Genomic DNA, 17,488 nt, shown 5'->3' on the forward strand with positions numbered 1-17,488 from the left:
TTGAGGGACTAGACTAATCAAAAAATGGAATAACACGGCAACAATTACACTGATGAGTGAGAGAGGAGCCGCAGATGCATTCAGACACCTATGGCACCGCGGGCTCCATGCATTCAGCATTTTCGTGTTTAGTGGCTTGTGTTTTTGAGAGCAGGTAAATAGATAAGATCGAATTGTGTAACAGAATGTCAGTGCTCTAGTTAAATAGAAAATTCCTTTCCTTTGGCAGTGCTACTTCAGGCGCGTTGAAGAGGGTTTAGGGGAGATGAGATTTTGAAGTGAAATGTGTAATAGATACAATGTGAGGGCCGCAAGGCAACGCTATTTAGTTTTAAAAAAGTAAACTAGGGTTTTTCGCCCCTCCCCCTTTCTCAAATATATAGGCACAAATAAAAGGGAAGACGCCGTGGGTTAGTAGCTGACATGATCTTAAAGATCCAGCTTCATGTCAGAAATATATGGGATTCACATCCCTTAGCCCATTCCTGGGGTCTATTGATTTCTGTAAACAAAATCCAGCATTACCGTTTTACCCAGGGTAACCCTGATGTCTGGGTGACGGTGTCACGATTGATTGATTGATTGATGCCGGCCGAGATAACATGAGTGCGCTACTCCCACCTCCCACCTCCTCAGCTGCCTCAATGTATCCCTTCGGAAGTCTTTCCTCATTTTTGAGGGATTTAGCTTAACGGACGTTTGCTTCTTTTAAGGGGTGTTTCTGTTGGCACCGTCTTGACTGCAGATGAGAGTAATTGAGCCGTAAGCAAGTTTCCTACACGCTGCCTTCTGCCTCAAGATGTCTGATTTTCTTCTTCTCACTTGTTTTGAATTTACTCTATTCAGTGTAGGAGAACGCGTGTGCATCTGTGAGGAAGCGGAAGTGCACATGGCACAGCACGTGTCTTTCTCCTTCTGCCATGAGGTCCCAAGCATTGCACTCATCAGGCCCTTGGGCAGCGGGCCCTTTAACCCACCGAACCATCCCACCAGCCCCTTATCTCACTTCTTTATACATTCTGCTTCATTAATTTTAGTGAATTACATCATCTAGTTTTAGCCACAGGCTTTTCAAAGGCAAATCCATTTTTCGGTCCCTTCAACAGAAATATTTAGTTAAAATTGCACTATTAACTTTGAACGTCAACTGATAACCTTCTCTGGAGAAAATAGGAAGAGGGTATGAAGGTCTGGACCATAGCCATATACCTCCAATCTGCAGGTCCTACCCATGACCCTGGCTGTTAGTACTCATTACTGATTCTCACAGTTTAGTTTCTTATTCTAGTTGTTGTTACTTCCTATAACTCTGTTTATAGAGTGAGGTGCTTTTATACTTTGGGTTGTCATTTTTTAAAATGGGATGGGACTGGAGAGATGGCTCAGCGGTTAAGAGCACTGACTGTTCTTCCAGAGGTCCTGAGTTCAGTCTCCAGCAATTACAGGGTGGGTCACAGCCATCTGTAATGGGATCGACACTCTCTTCTGCTGTGTGTTTGGACAGCTACAGAGTATTCATATACATAAAATAAAAAAATAATGTTTTTTTTTTAAATGTGGGGACAGTTGTCAGAAAGAAGAGGCAACAAAATGAGGTGATTTAGGCCACATTGGAAGTGTTTGTTGATGGTGAGATTTCTGTATAAATGAGTGAAAGATTTTCTTTGTTTTGATCTTGATCTAAGACCAAAAGCTTTGGGCTAGAAATCTTTCAATATGACAATGACTCTAAGCCAGCGGTTCTTAGCCTGTGGGTTGCGACCCTTATGGGGGTCCCATATCAGATGTTTGTGTTATCATTCATCACAGGATCAAAATGACAGTTATGAAGTAGCGACGGAATAATTTTACGGTTGGGGGTCATCACAACATGAGGTACTGTAGCATTGGGAAGGTTGTTTTTCCTGGATTGATTTTTTTTCTTAGATGTCAAACAGCATGGTAAAAATGGTGATAACCAAAAGTCACGCATGTTCAAATAAAATGAACTCATCGGTACAAGCTAAAAGACTACCCCCATCTCCCCAAAAAGCCATAAAATGGCCATGACGGGTGGGCAAGAGCAGGAAAAAAAGTGTCTGCTGCCTAAGTCAACTGAGTCATATTCTTGGACCCACTTATGGAGGAGAGGGCAGAGGAGGGCCTATTAACTAGTCATTTTCTGGCCATCGACATGTACACTGCAGTGTGTGCATACACACACACACACACACACACACACACGCACACGCGCACACGCTCGCTCGCACTCACCCACGCACGCACTCATGCAACTGTACGTAAATATAATTGAGTTTTTAAAAGATTTAAGCTTTTAAAAAAAGAGCATGTTTAACTCTGACTTCCAAATGCTGGGCAGGGAGGCCCTGTGGATTATACAGCCCTCCTTGACTTCAAGAGAGGCATGCTAACTATCTTTTCTTGGTCCTTTGCTTTTCGGGGTGGGGTTAGGGGGGTCATGGACTGCAAAGTGATGGCTGGGAGGTGGCCAATGCAAAGCCACAGGAACCTGGCATCGAAAGGTTGGGACTGCCGTCCTTGTGGAACATCTGGCCTCCTGCCTTCCCGATGAGGCCCATTATGAGTCATGAGGGGAAGACTGAAGATAGGGAAAGGCAAGGTGCGAGTCCTCCAGGCCACACAGAGGCGATCTAAGTTCCCGAAGGAGCTACCATGGCTTCTTTGGAGATCATTTAAAAGGGGGTTTCAATCTGCCTGAAATATTTGTTTATCCTAAAGATCTTCTTGCTTGCTTGCGTGGCAGAGAACTGGCAGACCAGGTTCCAGAAAAAGGCTCCGTAGGTGCGATGTGCCTCCCTCCCTGAAGAACGCAGGGGAGTTGCACCCGGATTTGTATTTATTCAAAATACAAATGAAAATCAAGAGCTCTTCTATGAGATCTTTGTGCAAAGGTGAGAAAACAGGTAAATCAGCTTTGGGGAAGATAAACAGTGATACCTTGAGTAGATCTACACTTTACCAAGTCCTTTATTTCAGCTAACATAAGCATGGCCATTCTTTCCATGCCTGCCTCAGATAGTCTGTTTTGCCGAGAAGAAAATCTACTTATCAGTTTTAACACCCTCCTCTGGGTTGCCAGATAAAAGGCCACAGAAACTGGAAGAAATTTATCTTTTAAATATTTCTATTATGCTCGGTGACAGTGCTGTCACCACTAAGGACTTTTCTAGTATGTTTTTCCCCCCTATGGATAAAGCAGGAATCAAAAGGGACTTTCTGCTCTGCCTCAGGAGAACAGTCCAGGCATGCAAACACTGAGCCTGGCATTGTCTGGACCTCTGGAGATGCTTTAGGGAACCGGTGGCTCCGTGCACACGCATCAAGGCGAGAGTCATTATACTCCGGGAGATTCACTGCAGGATGACAGTTTGTCTGAGGCTCCCAATCTGAGTTTGTTCCTCTCGAGGTCTCCCTCTATTTCCCGGGAGTGGTCCCACACATTCTAGAATATGTCTGAAAGGAAGGGACTCACGGTGAGCTCAGAGGTGGGAAGATAATTAATGAAGAACGGCAAGGCTGTTAGGTGACAGGTGTCTCGGGTTCCTGTCACTGCCTCTGTTCTCCTCCTGCCTGGACTCCTGCAAGAACCATTATTCCTTCATTTCTTCAGCACATTGTAGGTGGGCTTGTGCTATAGGCTGGCGGTCACCTAAAAATGTTAAGGACTAGTAAAGAAAAGCTATAGCTCCCTTACAGAATATGGGAAAGTAACTGGTGAACGTGTTAAATGGCTTTTAAAAAAATTAAGTTGGGGGAGGGGTAAGCCATTTGAAACTCAGGGTACCTCTGTCACACTGCTATGTCTCCTGACCACAACCCATGTCTGATTTGTGCACTCGCTGTGATCCAGAGGCATAAGATTTAGTTTGTCACATTTTAGCTGGGTAATCAGACATATTATTTAACCTCTGCAGCCTTAATGTTTTACCTGTGTAATGAGAGCTCTAATAGCAAGCCCCTCATAAGCTGTGAGGCCTGCACGAGACTGCATGTGAGAAGCCTTTAGCACAGTGCCTGGTGTATGGTGGGTGCTCGGAGAATATGCAATAAATATGCAATGTTATTGTCTTCAGTGTGGCTTTCTTTCATCCTGAGGGGGCTGAGGAACTATTCATTTTCACCCAATATTGGTGTCGCTTTACCTCTTTCCTTCAATTGTTTGGCTCCTGGGACTATGAGAGATTTTTTTGGCTTTTGTTTTCATGTTGGTTTGGTTTGGTTTGGTTTGGTTTGGTTTGGTTTGGTTTGCTTTGCTTTGCTTTGCTTTGCTTTGCTTTGCTTTGCTTTGCTTTGCTTTGCTTTGCTTTGCTTTGCTTTGCTTTGGTCTGACATAAGGTTGAACATGTCTCCAGAAACAGGGTGAGGAGTTGACCTCAGAAGTGCAGGCATGGCCTCCCACACTAGCCAATGATAGAAAGGAGAACTGTAAATACAAGAGGCCCAATTCTATAATTAACAAACAGATATGATGAAGTTATGTTTCCCATCCTCTCCTCAAGCCATGGCTGGAGGTTTTACTTTTGTCTTCCATGGCAGAGAACAGAGAAGATGGATGAGCTGAGAAGAGAGATTCAAAGGAGGGACTCTGAAGATCTGAGTGCTAGCACCTCTGTAGGAATGTCCCAGCACAGGGTTTCCACCCACCTTAGACCATTCATTTTCCCAGATGAAAGACACACAGCCTTTATATTTCTAAATATGCCATAGGCAGTACAAAAACTGGTCAGCTGCCTACCCTCCGTGCTGCTAGAATCTACCCATCGATGACCCCAAGCCACCACTCACTATTTACTATGTTCCACCTGGGCTACTCTCAACTCCAACCAGGCAGCCGTCTGAACCACAATCTCTTGGCCCCTAGACCATGGTGGCTCTCCTTCTCCCTCCTGCCCATTCTTCCATAGTGGCTTCTCTTCTTTCTTCTTCTTCTTCTTCTTCTTCTTCTTCTTCTTCTTCTTCTTCTTCTTCTTCTTCTTCTTCTTCTTCTTCTTCTTCTTCTTCTTCTTCTTCTTCTTNTTCTTCTTCTTCTTCTTCTTCTTCTTCTTCTTCTTCTTCTTCTTCTTCTTCTTCTTCTTCTTCTTCTTCTTCTTCTTCTTCTTCTTCGTCTTCGTCTTCTTCGTCTTCTTCTTCTTCTTCTTCGTCTTCTTCTTCTTCTTCCTCTTCTTCCTCTTCCTCTTCTCCCTTCCTCCTCCTCTTCCTCTCCTCCCCTCCTCCTCTTCCTCCTCCTCTTCCTTCTCCTCCTCCTCCTCTTCCTCCTCCTCTTCCTTCTCTTCCTTCTCCTCCTCCTCCTCTTCCTCCTCTTCCATGCCTGTGAAGACTCAACCCTACCTATCTTTCTTCTTCCCAGCTATTGGCATCTTTATTTACCAATCAGAATTAACTGAGGAACAGGATCCCAGGGGCTATGTGCAGACTCCAGGTCTTGGGGGGGCCTTACTTAGCATTACGATAGTCAGTAAAAGACAAAACCTCAACAGTTCCCTTTGAGACACCACAGCTTATTTTGAAAAATAAGAAAAAGCATGATACATCATGATATTATCTTTTGGCCTCACAGAGAAAGAAGAGCATTGCCTCCTGGTAGTGGAAGAGCAGGCAGGTTAAGAGCAGGCAGGTTGCCACTTGGTTTCTTTGGTATCATAGGAATCGTATCCTCCTCTGGGCCACCAGAAGCCTTTTCTCTGGCCATACATAATTCTCCCAATATGGCATTCCAGACCACTGGGCAGACTGGGTCCTACAACCTGGTGAATTTACAAACTGAGTTAGTCTCAACCATACCTTCTATCTTATTTTAAACATTAATGACAACATGGACTAGAGTCCCTCCAAACATGTGGGTTATTATTTAGTAGCCGATTAGGTTATTTGGAGACATAAGTTTAGAGTCAAGGTCTTCATTATTTTTGACAACTACTTAGTACATTCTGAAAAGTCCAAGCTTCTCCCCCCTCCATCTTTTATATAAATATATTTGGGCTTACTTGCCTTATGGGCTAGTATGAGGATTTGAATGGCTGAATGCTGGCAGGGAGCTATATCCATCTAGAACCTCAGAATGCCATGTAATTTTGAATATAGATTTTGTAGATTTAATTATGTCCAGAAGAGCTCAACCTGGATTTCCCAGGTAGGACATGCACCCGGTGACAGGTGCCTTTGTGAGAGATAGACAAGAAGACATAGGTGTGTGTGTGTGTGTGTGTGTGTGAGAGAGAGAGAGAGAGAGAGAGAGAGAGAGAGAGAGAGAGAGAGAGAGGCAGGCTATGGGTATAGGAGAATACTGTAAATCATGAGTTGAGGACTATCTAGAGCTCCTAGTATCTAGACAAAGAACAGGTATCTCTAACTTTAAAGTGAGAGTGCTGTTCACACCTTATGTTGGACTGTCAGCCTCCGAAACTGAGGGAGCACACATCTAGTGATTTAACCTGTGTGGTTTGTGGTGCCTTATCACAGCATCTAGAAAATCAATACAAACATGTCCTTTGGGGATTGTGATTCATAATGGCAAAGTGGTTTGTTTGTTTGTTTGTTTGTTTGTTTGTTTGTTTGTTTTCAGGTTCTGGGTGGGTTTTCATACACTTGTTTTCTATGAGGTCTGAGTTCAGTTAGCTTGGTTATATTTATTATCTTCTCAAACCCAATGAGGCATCAAGGGATTTTAAGAGTCAGTCCTAAAAGACCCAGAGTCTCTAACAGCTGATGAGTTTGGGTCAGTGTCCAGTAACAAATGCACTGAGCTCATTATGCAGGTTTTGGAGATGTCAACAGTCTTCACCGAGACCCTTTTTCTCTGGGAGTTCACCTTCTTGAAGGGCCTGAAACGACGAGGAACACCAAAGGTATGAGCAATAATTAACTTCTGATTGTAATGGGGGGCCCCAGTGACTCACTTTGTTATCAGTGCTCCAAATCTCTGAGAGATTAAACATTTGATCAAGCATATTTCTACAGCAGAAACTGCTGAAATGGCGTTTGAACTATTTTAGTCACGTAGCTGTGTATTTGCCTTCTACCTAAAGAGATGGTATCCTGCACTCGGCTTATTTATTTATGTGCTTGAAGGATAAGTCTCCACATTTATTCACTCCATTTTTTTCCCTAGGAGCTGTTTGGCCAGTGCCTACTATGCTCTCTGAGCACTGAGATCCATGAGGAAAGTGTGAGGAGAGAGTCCAGCTGCCTCCAGCCGATCAAGCAGGCCAAATAATGTTGCTGATGAAGCGAGCTGTGCCACTCAAGATACACCTCTTTGTAGCTGATTCCCCAAATTCAGATAGTATTTGTTCTCTTCCTTTACTTCTCTCCCTAAGGGGAAAAAGAGAGTTTATATCCCTTACAAAATACCTCAAATAATTGTCCTCTGCCTGAGCAGTTCTCTGAACCCTGGACTACACTGAAGTTCTTGGCATCTTTTGGACATCCTGTAGAGACCTCAGACAACAATCATAAACAGAGCTCTTTGCTTCTTGCCTGATATCTGGCCATCTTTTAGTGTTCTCTTTCCAAAAAACAGCAAAGATGGAAATGGAGGAGTTACTATCCCCCCACACACACACACACCATTAGCTTTACACAATCACAAAGCTGTGTCAATGTTACTTTATCTCTCCCAATCTGTTTTTCTCCATCACTATTGCCAGTGACTTGGTCTAATGAGTATATGCAGTCTGGTTACAGTTAAGAGTTCAGCTCACCATTGTATGTTCTGTTAATGAGAAACAAGTCATGAGCCTTACTCTACCCAAGGGACAGATTGCACAAGCACAAAGCCCAAGGGTCAAACTCAGGAGTCCATTGTAGAATTCATCCTACCATAGACCTCAAATCCAGCTTACTTACACAGAGAAGCATTTCCCAAACTTAAGAATTGGTTCTAATTCTATTATACAGGTCCACACAATGCTTCTTGCCATCATTTATTATGTTTTTAAATAGTTATATGACAATCTTATTAATATACCTTAAAGGGTCTTTGCCTGTAGCATTAGGTCTGGGATATTGCAGTAGTTTGAAACTATTTTTTTAAATAAACTGATAGAAATACCATAAAATGATATAGTATTGGTCTACATTTTATTGTCTTGATCCCTTATCCACAAATCAGAGTAAAATCCCACTTTAAGGTATTTATTTATTCACTTATACTGAAGGAATACTGCCCAAAGGAACTGGTGAGGCAGGGGACCTAAGCTTTTATCTCCCATCATAGAAACAGGGAAATCATGATTTCCAAAGTCCTAATGAAAATTGCATTCCAAGTTGACCACAGACACTAGGGGATATCAGAGCTAGACTGGTAACCTGAACCACCAGTGAAAAGTCAAGAACCTTGTTGCTTTTCAGCTTGTTTTCTGCATATCTATTTGCATTCTGCAAATCTCTGCTAAGTCACCAACAGAAGTCAATTGATTTGACTGCATCTCATGTGGGAGTTCTGTGCAGACTTTGTTTTTCCCCATCACTATGCCAGATACTTGGTATAATGAGTATATACAATCTGAAGTTGTATTTCAGCAACTTCAGGAAAGAAGCGTTGCTTTTCTTCCTTGTGAAGCGACTCCATGAGTTGTCACTGTTTTTGAAAATAGGCCGTTCCATTGGGTAGCCTGTGGGATGGAACCTTCCCCATCCACTTTGAGGGGTTTGTTTTGGAGTTTCTGGCAGAGGAGCACAGTTACTCATGCATCCTTGACCAAAGATCACTCCTACTCCACAGAGAAGGCCAAACTCTTCCACCAAGAGACTATTTCTGGGAAGGGCACATAATGAGTGCTAAGGAGAAAAGAGGCAGCTACCTGGACAGTCAGGCCAACTCACTTAATGTTGGTGATGGTGGAGTGGCATATATCATACCAGATTGCCTAATTGACATCCCTAATCTGCATAGTCAAGGTGACTACACTACCACCTCTATTACCAAATTCCTGTCCACTTAATTTGTTCTAGGCCTTCACTGGTATATGGATGATACTGCCTTGACTTATAATTACCTAATGCTTGCCCTATAACAGTGGTTTTTAAATCTTAGCAGACATTAGAATCACCTCAGGAGTGTTAAATCAGAGTATTGGTCCCCACCTCACTCTGAGTGTTTGCTTCAGTCTGTCTGGTATGGAGCTAGAGATCCTAGGAGCCGTGTGACTGAGCTAGGGACAGCTAAGTTAGCACTTGTCTTCTTCCTATCTCAAAGATGCAGAAGTGAGAGTTAGGGATAAGTAAGGTCACATGGCCATTGAGAAGCCAAGGTTAAGTCCAAGTCGGCTGATCCAAAGCCAATCAAAAAGAAGCACAGTTTTCACGTGATTCTTCATAACCAGGACTGTGTTCAGGATTTCCCCACAGCCCTTATCACACCTCTCCACCCTCCATTCTCACTGTTCATGAGTGGATATTTTGCTTCATCCACTTAGCTGTCTTGCCACCATTCTTTCACCTCTCCTTTTGTTCAGCTTTCGCCATTTTCTATTGTTAAACTCTGTTCAAAACTCCTCCTCTCTGGGCAATTTTTAAAAAGTTGACTTCCTATAGTTCTAGAGTTGCTCATTGGCCTCTCTAAGCTGGTACTAAATGGGCCAGCATGTCTTGAAAAGTTGTTCTCAGAGTTTTCTTGGTGTTGGTAAGTGCTTTCTGACTATCCAAATAGACCAGAAGTCCTTTGAGACAGAGATTGTTGTCGTGAAGTTCCCACTGGCCCTCATTTCTCCCATCAACTTGTGGCTCATCAATTGTTTCCTATGAGCTACGCAGTGAGCTCACCCTATTGCCATCAACAAGGGGTCTGGTAACTTTCATCAACCCTGCATTGCATAGAACCTACTAATTCTGAGATTGACCTGGGACAGGGTAATTTCATTCACTTGTTGGGAAAATTCGAAATGCAAGAAGTCGAGGTGTTCTGTGTTGGAGGGAGCAGGCTGGTGGGGTTAAGAGAGGCTAGCTAAGGGTACTGAAGTAAAATTGACTCTGTGGTTGTATCTCTTTGAAAATTTTTTTTTCTTTTGAAATGGAATTTCCGAGTGTAGCCCTGGCTGTCCTGGGACTTGTGCTGTGGATCAGATTGGCCTCAAACTCACAAAAATCCACCTGCCTCTGCCTCAGAGTGCTGGGATTAAAGGCATGCACCTTCACTGCCCAGCTTCTCTTTGAAAATATTAATGAAAGAAAAGAGTTCATTTCCAATAGTTTTGCCTGAAATAAAAGAAATGCCATTGTACTTTCTAAAGGCAAAGGCTGAGATCACAGAGAGCACCTTTCTGAAGTTATCCAACTTGGGCGTTTGATGACTTTGAGTGGTACCATTGTTCCCAATTTGCACATTAATTAACCTGTTAACCAATTCAAATGTTGAAAGTAAGTTCCTTGAACAATTATATCATTGTATATACAGACATTCCTAATGTATATTATAGTGTCTATTCAAAGTGGTTACAAAGGCAGACAATTCACAGCTCAATTAGAACTGGTATGGATGTTAAGCTAGGATGCTGAAAATGGATGTGCAATGGAAGAGTATAGTTTTCTACCCTTAAGCGACGATTCCACCAACCACAGAGGGATACATGCCATCCAGAATCACCGTGCTGTGTGTTTCAGCTCCATTGTTTACCTGTCCTGCTCTCTGACTGGAACCGTGAGACAACTCTCTCGTACCCCAATGGTAGTGGGGAAAAGTCAAAATTTCTGGGTCTTAGTGAGTGTACTGCCAACAGAGAATAACCAGAAAGGTCACTGTGGGATGTCCAAGCAGTTCTCAGCACACAGGGACTGAAAATAAGCTACTGGAAGATAAGTGTATAAGGCACTGAAGACAATCCCTTGAAATACTTTTTTCCATCTTCCCTGTTGTCTTTCTGCTCCTTTCTCTCCATGAGTGTTTTTCTAGTCCAAACCCAAGTGGAGACACACACTCTTCCTTCCTCACTCTATTTCAGCTGCAGGACATTTCTTGTCATTAACACATCCTTTTCTAGAACCCACCCTACCACCCAACTGAAAGGCAGCTCTTTGGGTTATTATCCTCCCTTTCCAACCCTGAAGTAAGATGGCAAAAAACTTAGTGGTGAAAGAGGTGGGAGGACTGCCCTAGAGAGAAACTGGGTGAGGAGGATGGACAGCTCCCGTTTCTCATCATTGCCCTCAAATTATGGCAAATGAGACTGAATAAGGTTTCCCAATGGACTTTGACTTATATTATTTGTATAAATGTAAATATATAGAGACAGAGAATAAAACTAACTTTTTGAGGTAAAGAGAGGAGAAGAAATGGAGAAATGTGTGTCCAAGGAAACAAAGTAGCAGATGTATAGATGAACACATCTAGAGATCTAATATACAATAGTAGTAACAAATGGTAGTGTATTGTAGCAAAGATTTTTTAAGGTATACACACAAACATGCACACACACGTGCGCACATACATGACACATACATGATACAAGTTGGAAGGCGATGACTATGTTTGCGCACTTCACTATAGCAATCAATTTATTATCTTTATGTATTAAGCAACCTTGAATAATGTGTGCTAAATGACACAGACAATGAGATTTATTTTTTTAGACTCCTTGTGATTTAGTTTTACAGACAAATCTATAGGCAAAGAATGATATTCAGATTTGCAAAGATTATGCCATTAACATCCAAGCACGTAATTCCAGAATTCAGGCTAAGACAAGAGGATTGTGATGAGTTCTAGACCAGTTTAGGGGCTAAAATGTGAAACCCCGTAGTGGTGTATGCTTTTAATTTCAGCACTTGAGAGGTAGAGGCAGATGGATCTCTGAGTTCAAGATTGATCTGGTCTACAGAGCAAGTTCCAGGACAGCCAGGGCTACACTGAGAAACACCCATCTCAGAAAAAAAAAAACAAAAAAAAAAACACATAAAACAAAACAACAACAAAACCCAAACAAGCAGACAATCAAAAAAACAGAGAGAGGATGCTGTTAATGATAAAGCCTACAGCTAGCCATATTCTTCCTTAGAAGACATCAGTGACAAGTGTAAAGCAAAACAATCTAATTGAGCAAATTTATGCACCAAAAGACTCTGGACACATCCTTAGTAAGAGGAATTGGTAGGGGATGGGTCCAGGTGAACAGACTGACAGTGATGCTGGATCCTGCTGGCTAATGCTCCGTATCCTAGTCCTTGAGCCATGCAAGTGTGTACATTTGTCAAGCACAGTGCACTTGCCTGTGCATCTGTTGTGGGCAAACGCTACTTTAAAAACAGAACATTTAAAGCTTGAACTACAATTAATGATGTTCTTATTCTACTAATAGCTATAGTTAACTCTCTGAAATGCTTCAAAAGACAAAATGGGGAGAGGTAGGTAATAAATTTGTGTATTGTAAGAAAAAGTATAGCAATTATATGAGAGTAAAACCTAGATGTGGGTGGGTAAATGGATGTCCATTGTAAAATCCTTTAAGCTTTGTAGTTGAACTTTTTCATAATGAAATAAGATCATTGTTGAGATATTTAGCATCATTCATCAGCTAATTACTATGATTTTGGAGTATCCTAATTATTCTGGTGACTGAACAAAACTGATGCTTTAATAAATCGCATGATAGCTTTTAATATTGTGTTTAAGAAACATCACCTGGCTTTGCATATTCCATGTATAAAGCAATTCTTTATGGAAATGGTGCCTGTCTTCCACAGACAGAAGATGCTGGGTTTGAGATGAAGGAAAGAGCTGTGAATGCCCTCAGAGTACTGGCACACGATTGTCTGCCTTTGCTGCTACATTAATCATATCCTAATTTTATATGATTCAGTGAGTCCTGTGACTTTTTGTGGTGAAATTTGAACTGAATGTTAAAGGACGAGTAAGAATTCACCAAGTCAGAAGGAAAGAGTCAAGTGCAGTGGTTGAATCTCATGATGCCAGCACTTGTGGAAACTGAGGCAAGAAAATAGTGATTTTTGAGGCCAATCTGTGGTCTCCAAAAAAATAAACACAAAATAAAAGTGGAAGAGAATTCCAATTTCTTCTTGTAACTTGAAGCTGTAGTTGGTCAATGTGCTCTAATTGCCGGCGGCAGCAGCAGTGACAGCTGCGCAAATTCCTCGAAACCTGTCTCAACGATCTAGATTTTTGAAAGACACACACACACATGAAGCCTTCTATTTAATATGCTTTAATCAGCTCAATGGCTGGGCCACTCCCAAACTTCCACGATGCTAATGCCTCACCTCCGACACTCCTGAGCTATTACTTACTAAAATCTATATTCCATCTTTGCTACCCTAGACTCAGTAGGGGCCCACTGGGGCTGCTCTTCCCCGACTCTTACATTGTTGGTATGTCTCTCTTCCTGCTGCTCTCAAGCCTAGATCTTACTCCTTTCGTGGTATGGCGATTCTAAATCCTTTTTGCTTCCTCAGTTCCCTTGCCCAAGGAAGTCCCGCCTCTGTCTACCTGCCCAGTCATTGGCTGCTAGCAATTGTATTTACCAATTAGAACCAATTGGAGGCATACTTACATAGGGGATTCTCGTTTAATTTGGGGGGAACCAATTAATACAAGCGTTAAGTCAAATCCACAGCATCTCTTGGCTGTTTTAATTTTCAGGGGTGCTATTTAATTCATACAATTCAACATCAGAGTGAAGAAACACAAGAAATGCCATGTTCTATTTCACACACGTACTACAATGGACAACGCTCATGATAAAACCACTCCCCTAATTATATACAGACCTCATAAAGACCTGATTCGGGAACTTGGCCTGGACACAAAAGGAGTGATCTCTAAATAAGAATTAAATGATATATGTTCCATGCAAGGTACTTGGTATAATACTTAGCTTCTATTTTTTAGACTAGAGGGCAGTTCTATTTGTACCATCATCGTCGTTGTCATCGTCATCATCATCATCGCCATCATCATTGCTAATAGCAGAAACAGCGACTACTCCATCTTCATCCCCTTGGCACTCATTTTTGCTGTGCAGATGACTTCCGGTGGCAAATATCTGGAACTCTCTGCTGACAGCTTTCTTTGTTGACCAATGTTCTGGGTGCATGTGTATGGTAAGACAAGAGTCAAGGAGTTGACTTTGATTTAGACCGAGGAACAGCCCTCAGAGAGTGCTGGTTAGAGACACTGGCTGAAACATCACAGACCCCTTGGCCTTGGCCGGGATAAACCCAGGATATCCTTAGACTGCATCCCAAAAGTGTGTAACTGCAGTGCGCTCCTTTTGGTCTCAGTACTGAGAAGCCAGCCTTTCCCCCTTCCTTTCCCTCTTGCTCATCTTCACTCCTGCACAGAGCATACAGGCAACAGTACCCACAGTTTTGTCTATGTAGCTCCAAGGCTATGGACCTAGCAAAGAGAATCCTAGATTCAATCAAGTTGCATCAGCTCAAAGGTTAGGTTCCAGGATGTGGTGGAAATGTATCGACTTGATTAGAAGTAAACTCTTATTTTACTTGGTGATAACATTTCAGTGTAAGAAATTTGGGGACAATGAGGAAACTTGAATGTTCACCCGCATTTGTCACACTGGAGAAGGGGGAGGGCCGGTATAGTGACACTCAGGTGGACTGTTTGCTTTTTTGCTTTTTAAAAAAGCTTTCTTTTTTTTCTTTCCTTCTTTCTTTCTTTCTTTCTTTCTTTCTTTCTTTCTTTCTTTCTTTCTTTCTTTCTTTCTTTCTTTCTTTCTGTCTTTCTTTCTGTCTGTTTTTCTTTCTGTCTTTTTTTCTGTCTGTTTGTCTGTCTTCTTCCTTCCTTCCTTCCTTCCTTCCTCCCTCCCTTCCTTCCTTTCTGTCTTTCTTCCTTTCTTCCTTTATTCCTTCCTTTCTTTTCTTTGTGTGTGTGTGTGTGTGTGTGTGTGTGTGTGTGTGTGTGTGTGTGTGTGGTACAGGTATGGAATGAGATTCCAAGCATACGTTTTTTTTTACTATCTTTGGGGAAGACCGATTTGATTTCTTTTGAAATAGTTATTTAGCAGGAGGACGTTACATGTGGAAATCAGAGGACCTTTGGCAACCCGTTTTCACTTTCCCCCTTGTTGAAATAGGATCACTCTTGTTCTCTGCTGCTGTTCTGCGCACTTCAGGCTAGTGGGCCTGAGAGCTTCTGCAATATCACAAGGAGTCCTGGGATTCTAGATACACACCACTATGTGCAGCTGATCTCCAGAGTGCCTCTACCTGCTAAAGCATCTCCCAGCTGGCTCTATTATTTGTTTACAGTGGGAAGAAAGGTCACCAGTGGATTCGCCCAGAGGTGGGCCCTGAATACTGCAATGCCAGCCTGTCAGGAAAGACTTACCGTACCGACTCGTGTTGTATGGTCTGACTATTGTGGGGTTAAAGAACTGCTTTCTGGTTGGATCTGAGGCCTACTGTGTGAAAGGGAATCAATGTTTAGTACCATAAATCTGGTCAGAGGCCCTTGGCTGAGAAGGCTGCAGGCCCCGGGAAGGGGAGGAGAGGGGTGTACACTGTTGTTTTGCTAAATGCCTTTTTAAAAAAAATATTTATTTATTTATTGTGTATACAGTGTTCTGCCTGCACTTCTGCCTGCAAACCAAAAGAGGTCCTTGGATCCCATTACAGATGGTTATGAGTCACCATGTGATTGCTAGGAATTGAACTCAGGACCACTGGAAGAGCAGTGCTCTTAACCTCTGAGCTCTTAACCTCTGAGCTATCTCTCCAGTTCAGCCAAACCACCTCTTAAATATTATGTTTACACTCCTGGATTAGTGCTGCTCTCAACCTTAGAGGTGCTTCTTCTGACTGTGGAGAGGCTCACAGTATTAACAAGTGTCTATTGAGTCCTCGGCCTTAAATGAGACAGCTCTATCCATCCCACATCACACCAAGGTTCATGGACGATCCCAGAAGAGGAGGTGGAAAGACTATAAGAGCCAAAGGATAGGGAGGCATTCCTGAACCCTTGTTTGTTGCTGTCCTGCTCACAATAGCCAAGTCCTGGGATTAGCCTTGGCGCCCACTAGTGGGTGGATGGATGAAGGACATTGTGGTATGTATACACACAATGGTGTTATGTTCATATAATAATAATGAAAAAAGTAAAATGCAAGAAAATGGATGGAATGGAGATGATCATGTTAAGCATAATAAACCAAATTCATAAAGATAGATTCCGTGGGTTTTCTTTCATATGTGGGACCTTAGGAAAGAACATCATTTGGTAGAGTGTATGTTGAGGGAGTGGGAAGAGGGCATGTGGGGGCGCAGAGAAAGTGAGAAAATGTGGATGATGGTAAGCAGATGCAATAAAACTACCTTCTATTCTGAAAGTCGGGGCCTGGGGAGCTGGCTTGGCCAGTGAAATGGCTGCTGCACAATCATGGGGACCTGAGTTTGGCTCTCCAGCAGCAGCATAAAAAGCCAAGTGTGGATACATAGGATTTGGTCAGAGACAGGCAGGTCCCTCAGGCGCATCGACCAGCCAGTCTAGCCAACAGGTAAGCACCAGGTTCAGAGAGACTTTATCTCTAAAAAAACAATGAAAGGTGATAAAAAGAAGTCATATGATGCGGTGGTCAGGCCTATACACACATATTCACATATGTGCACACAGGCTCATAAACGTGCATATACATATATACTATATGTGCACACAATGACACAAATAATACTAATAAAAAGTTTTAAAGAGATTTCACTTTTGTTTTAATACAGAGAGAGAGAGAGAGAGAGAGAGAGAGAGAGAGAGAGAGGAGTGTATGTGACAATCACCTCTAGGAGAATAGACAGAGCCCCTAGTAACCGAGAAGGGATCAAGAGGAGCCGTAGGATCTACATATACTAGCCCTTTACCTTCTGCAAAGTGCGGGCTTCTGAGGCATTTCCTATGGTTTCCAAGCATGTTCTGTTTCTACAAAAGCAGTTCCTGAAATGTGGCTATTTCACATTTGACCTTGTGCAAAAGCAACGAGGGCAGGTGAGCCATGCCCTGTGGGAATGCTAGAAAGGCCCCAGAATCGAGCAAGAAAGAGAGAGCAATCATTCACTCAGTGGCCCTCGTGCTCACCCAGATCCAGCTGCCGCCAAAGTGAGGGCAGACGATGGTCCTCGGGTGGGGAAAGATGATTCGGAAAATGGAAACAGCCTGAATCACGCTGCTAAGCTGAATCCTGAAGTGCTGGCAAGAGCGCATTGTGTAGGGAGGCTTGAAAGCAAGACGAGGTGCAGGCTGAGTCACGGTCAGCACCTTCCAATACAAGAGGGTGAGACAGTGTGTGGGAGTGAGCAGAATCCGTTCCCTGGGTGATAAATGGGGTAACAAAAGAGTAGGAGGAACTCGGAGCTTCGGAATCCTCTTGTGCTGTCTAAGACTCCCATTGTAATGAAACATTATGATTTGGAGCCTAATTGTTTTGATTTTGGGTATTTGTATTTATTCTGATTTCAGGTTCATTCAGGTTTACCTTCCTGCCTTAGTGACTCTTCAGACACAGCGATTATTTGG

The 17,488-nt window shown here is 42.7% G+C and overlaps 1 long non-coding RNA gene across 1 annotated transcript; it reads left to right on the plus strand.

The window, feature by feature from the left end:
- On the plus strand, window positions 1-7,493 carry LOC110307460. The gene is made up of 3 exons (XR_002379392.2): window positions 1-154; window positions 2,765-2,912; window positions 7,130-7,493. It is a non-coding gene; the product is annotated as an uncharacterized LOC110307460 (long non-coding RNA).
- The last annotated feature ends 9,995 nt before the right edge of the window (window positions 7,494-17,488 follow it).

Source organism: Mus caroli, chromosome 12 (assembly GCF_900094665.2).
Source record: "Mus caroli chromosome 12, CAROLI_EIJ_v1.1, whole genome shotgun sequence".
Lineage (NCBI taxonomy): Eukaryota > Metazoa > Chordata > Mammalia > Rodentia > Muridae > Mus > Mus caroli.